Raw genomic sequence first — 6,154 nt, forward strand, 5'->3', positions numbered from 1 at the left:
TCACAGATATTAATTTTTTTAAGACTCAAAATGAAATAAAATTAAAACTAATATTAAAGATGCTCTTAATATAATATGAGAATTTTACCAATCTATGTTAACTAAAATATTTTTTGAAACTGTTTTTCTTAATCATCATTATTCCAACACAATACAAGTTACAATTGGTGCTTTAATTTTATCTTAACTAGGTGGTCAACACACCATTAATAATTAAGATAAACATGCTTCCAACCACCATAGAGGCATATAGACCATAGTTAAATTATATAAAAAAAAAGTTTTAAAATGTTTGGCGGTGTCTATTTTTCTTAAGTGGATGATCCAGAAGTTATAAATACATAGTACTTGGTATAATTTTATTTTTGATGGGTCAACAATGACAATCAATATTGATGGCTTGATTCTTGAATGATAAATGGTTCTAAACATATATGACTATGAAATGGGTCCAGTAATAATCCTAGCTAAATAAAAAGCTTAGGTTGGCGTGCAGTAAAAACATAGGGTTTGAGCTAGTTACATAGCTAGTCCTAGATGCCTAAACAAAGGTATATGTATGGTCCAAAGGTTTTAATTTAATTTAATTTAATTATTTACAAAGTCTATTATACATGATACATACTGTGTATTTGTTCTGGTTTTACACTCTATGAACACGGTGCAATTAATGTGACTGTTCTTGTATACCTTAATTTCCTCATGTATAACTCGTTTAGAGGAGATCAAACTGGTTTTTTTCAAATTAATTAAAATATATTTTAAATATGAAGAATAATATTAACACTTTTAGAACGATAGGAGGCCTATGGGGAGAAGTCGTTAGATGTGCCAAAGAAACGGAAATATGTAGCTCTTTCACCGTGGGTCGTGTTCAGGTTGACACGAGCGTAATGGATGCCATCCAAGAAAGGGTCCACGTCACAGTGGGTATGGGAGGCTTTGACGTCCTGGTGAAGGAGGCTGGACATGAGGCGTGTGATTTAATGTGTACCGAAAAATCTGAGGATGAAAACACAAGTATGCAAAGGAATTCTGATAGCAAAAGCAGGAGTGTCGACGTAGATATCATGCAGAATTCTGATGTAGGGTCATTGCATGAAGAGATACGGGATGAAGATCGGTTGTTGATGGTACCACGGAATGAGGAAGAAGACAAGGGCAGAATTGTAATTACAGATACAATTTTGAATGAATGGAATAATGACTATGTGCAGCATAATCTCGGGGAAATCGGAACGTATCTGGCATTAACTAAGGATAATTATGGTATGCAAGATTTGGGGGGTGGAGCCGTTATGCTATATGATGAGGATTCTGAAAAAACAATGACTGATGACCTAATTGGGCTGGAAAGGGAGCCCACAAATGTAACACCAAAAAATTCACTTGTGGAAAAAACTTGGGCCCTAACACAACATGGGGGCAGGCAGGAAAAGCTGGGCCCAGGACTCCAAGCCCACGAGAAAGCAGCTGCGGGTCAGTGGTCCAGGGAATCTGGTGCGGGTCGGTCTCCTTTGGGGGATGTGGGTCGCATTCCTCCAGATCTGATCTGCACGGGAGAAGGCTGCGGCGCCCATGGAGACCCACCGGTCGATCGAAGGCAGGCGACGACCAACGAGGACGGTCGCGGAAGGGGGCGTCTCAGCGGGAACCAGGGGGGGCAGATGCTACGTGGTGGCCCGGTCCGACTCCAAAGCCCTGGGACTGACGCTGACGATGACGCGGGAAGTGGAGTTGGTGGTGGGGAAGATGGCTCATCGGCGGCGGTTGACCGGTGTCGGTGTGGCATCCCAGATTTTCCGACAGCAAAGGGAGACCAATGCGACAAAATTCGAGAGAGCTGCAGGCAGGGAGGTGCGACGCTGGCTGATTACGCTGAGGGGAGGCACGGGAGACATAGCGCCAGGCCAGGGTGTGAAACCGGGAGTGAAAAAAAGCCACATAAGTGCTGTGCTCGAACCGGTAGGGTGCCCGGCAGGCAGATTGAGGAAGCCTTTGCAGAAACTGAAGCGGGCCAAGAGGGGAAGGGGACTGATGCGGAAGAAAGTGACAACCAACACACTGATGTGGAGGAGCAGTTAGTAGAAAATAGAAAGACCTGGGAGCTGGCACGCGAATCAGGAGCGATATTATATGATGAAGAAGACGACATCATGGCCATTCTACAAGCGCAGAACGAAGAAATAGCTCGTAAAAGAAAGGTGGCAAAGCAGAAAACGAAAATGAGACGGTGCAGACCCAAACATGCAAAGCAGGTGTGTAAAACAATTTTAAAATGATTTTCAGTTCATGGAATGTTTGGGGGTTGAGGGGAGATGGAAAGTTGAGGATAGCAAAGGACCTAAGAAATAAACATAGGTTACAAATGCTAGGGTTGATTGAAACTAAAAGGCAGATAGTGACGAAATTTGACGTTGCAAGAATATGGGGACAAGGTAGTCCAGGTTGGGAATATGTAGGGTCTGAAGGGGCGTCTGGTGGACTATTGCTAATTTGGGATGAGGAGATGTTCAAATTGAATAACTGTTATAAGGGAGAGAGGTGGTTGTGTGTTGAAGGAGTGATATTAAAAACTAGTTTCAACTGTGCGTTTGTCTTGGTCTATGGTGCACATGATAGAGACGAGAAGGTTCAGGTATGGGAAGAGCTGAGCTATATAGCGGGGTTATGTCAGGTTCCGTGCTGTTTTATGGGAGACTTTAATGAAATAGTACATATAGAGGAACGGAGAGGCAACACCGGGTTGACAAGGTCTGCGGAAGATTTTAAGTCTTGGATTCAGGACATGAACTTAGTGGATTTGCCGCTCACCGATCGGAAGTTTACATGGTTTCGCGGGCATTCTTGCAGTCATATAGATAGAGTCCTGGTTAGCTTGGAGTGGTTAGAAGAGTTTCCAGATGCACATTTGCCAGGTGGACCAAGGGGTCTGTCAGATCATTGCCCGCTAATAGTGGAGGACCCAGGCCGTTCCGGAGTCTTGATTCATGGTTTACACATGAAGGCTTTCTCAGGATGGTGAAGGAGGAGTGGAGAGGGTTAGGAGAGCTACAGTTCACAGATAAATTGAAGGCGCTGACAGAACCACTGAGAAGCTGGCATAAGGCAAATTTTGGTGACATGGATAAGAAGATTACAAAGTTTGAGGAAGAGATCAAGAAGATTGATGATATGGTTAGCAATGGAGTATATGATGGAACACTGGAGGCTAGGAGAAAGGCGTTGGTTAAGTGCTGTGAGCGATGGTATGTGAGAAAAGAAGTACACTGGAAGCAGATGTCGCGATCTCGGCACATGAATGAAATGGACAGGAATACAAGATACTTCCACAATATAGCTTCAGCAAGAAGGCGGAACAATAGGATTGATAGTCTGGTTATCAACGGCAGGCTGGTTCGGAATCAGGCTAGAATAAAGGTTGCTATCAGACAGTTTTATAAGGATCTATATCATCAGGAAGACTCTCCTACTATGGGGTTCAGAGATGGTCTGGTGGTTCAAATAGGTGAGGAGGATGCTATGGCTCTAGAAGTGATACCGTCGGGCGAAGAGATCAGAGAGGCCGTGTGGGACTGTGAGTCCTCCAAGGCGCCAGGGTGTGACGGATACAACATGAACTTCATCAAGAGATGCTGGGATGAGATTGGCTCTGAATTCACGGCGGCAGTGATGGGGTTTTTCCAGATGGCCAGGTTACCGGCGGATGCCAATATCACTTGGGTGGCGCTAGCACCTAAGTTCATGGGTGCAAAGGAGATTAAAGATTTGCGACCTATCAGTATGGTGGGGTGTGTGTATAATGTTATTTCGAAGGTGCTAGTTAGGAGGATGAGATCAGTGATGCCAGCATTAGTAGGAGAGACCCAGAGTGCGTTTGTACAGGGAAGGAAAATTCACGACGGGGCGCTTATTGCGTGTGAAACAGTTAGTTGGCTCAAACTGAGGAAAAAGGAGGCTGCACTAATTAAGCTTGACTTCCAAAAGGCTTATGATAGAGTTAAGTGGAGCTTTGTGAACACTGTGCTGCAGAAAATGGGATTTGGGCATAAATGGAGAGCATGGGTGATGGAGTGTGTAGCCACTGCGTCTATGTCGGTGCTGATAAATGGCTCGCCATCTAAGCCTTTCAACATGAAAAGAGGTTTGAGACAAGGTGACACACTGTCTCCATTTTTGTTTGTATTAGTGGTGGATGTGCTGCATCGAATGATAGGCGAGGCAGTGAGGAATGGTCGTATATCATCGCTGCTGGTTGGTAGAGACAGTATACCTTTGTCACACCTTCAGTTTGCTGATGACACTATCCTCTTCTGCCCACCAGAGGAGGAGACTATAAGGAATTACAAGAGGCTTCTGCGATTCTTCGAGTTGATGTCAGGCCTGAGTATCAATTTTGATAAGTCCAGCCTGATTCCAATTAATTGTGAGGAGCAATGGGTCGAGCATATGTGTAACCTGCTGGGTTGTAAGGGGGATGCCCTTCCAGTTAAATACTTTGGAATATCTCTAGGAGCTAATCCGAGGTTGGTAAAGACATGGAAGCCTATCATAGACAAGGTGGAGGAAAAACTCAGCTTGTGGAAGGCCAAGGTGCTGAACAAATCTGGGAAGTTGGTACTTATCAAATCTGTGTTGAACAGTCTGCCAGTATACTATTTGAGCTTGTTCAAGATGCCGAAAGCGGTGGCTGAGAAATTGATTTCACTACAGAGAAGATTCCTGTGGAGCTCAGAAGAGGGTAGGACTGGTATGGCATTAGTAAGGTGGGAGGTGGTGCAGGCGCCGAAGAAACTAGGTGGACTGGGAGTAGGGGACGCTATGGTTCGCAACACAGCGCTGTTATTCAAGTGGTGGTGGCGATTTGCAAAGGAAGATTGCCCCTTGTGAAAAAAAGTCGTAGCTTCTTGTCATAATTTAAACCCCAATGAGCCTCTGTGGACTCAAGAACCGCCTACTAGAGGAGGACCATGGAAGGATATTTGCCAGTTACACATCCTGAACCAACATTTAAGGGATAAGATGGTTGCAGGCCTGTCCATGGTGGTTGGGGATGGGCGTCGGACACGTTTTTGGGAGGATACATGGGTGCTTGGTGGGTCTCTGAAGAACCGATTCCCGGGTCTTTTTTTTTTTTTTTTAGTTTATGTAACTTGGTTGGTCGCTCCACTTCTATTGTGTTGAGCTGTTTGATTTCAAAAAAAAAAAATTAAAGTTAAGATAATGTTCAATTATAAATTTATAACATAGCTAGTTATAACAGACGAATCAGAGTTATATAAATCAATTATTTGAGTTGTTTTCGTGTGTTTTTAAAAATTTCAGATTAACCAAATCATAGAATCAACTATTGTGATTATCAAAATATGTTTGTGCTGTTGTGCATATCCTCGAACTATTCTTCGCTATACAGTGACCAAATTAAATTCAATATTTCTTTAAGATTGTATTTTATAATGCTTTAATTTATCTTGTGCCTGAGTCGTATAGGCAACAAAGCATTGCAGCTAGGTTAGTCACATAGCAATTATAGTAATGGTGCATAGTGTCTTTTGGGGAAAAAGTTATGCGAATCTAATTTAGAGTTAATTTCCTTAACATTTGATTTCACGTGGCCTAGGCAGTATAGCTTTAGGATTATACTACGTGTATATTAAAATTAATTACAAAAATTATTTATAAATATAAAATAATATTAAATTATATATATTTATATATAAATATATTAATAATTAATTTTAGTAACTGATTTTAATATACGAATAATATTTTTGGTAATTTTATTATAGACATAACTACTAATAATTAAGCACAGCGAAGCTAGCTATATATATATTTGTGGGGTTGATATACGTCTTTGAAAGACTTTGTCCAACTCCATGCAGTTCCGTACGAATATATTTATGCGTGGAAATTAAAAAGAGAAGCGCATTATATTATTAATTGTATGTGTGAGTTGGATGGGTTAAAAGCATGCATATGGTTCAATGGTTTTTGGTAATCTTAGGACCACCGCCATAATGCATAATTGGAGAAGAAAAATGGGCACTACATTCCCCAACAACTAGCGTGATCTCGATCTGCTTCACAACAATCACCTAAGTTTGCGTCTACATTCACAATCACTATACTTTAATATAATTCGTTATATACT

The sequence above is a fragment of the Arachis ipaensis genome, chromosome B03 (assembly GCF_000816755.2).
Source record: "Arachis ipaensis cultivar K30076 chromosome B03, Araip1.1, whole genome shotgun sequence".
Lineage (NCBI taxonomy): Eukaryota > Viridiplantae > Streptophyta > Magnoliopsida > Fabales > Fabaceae > Arachis > Arachis ipaensis.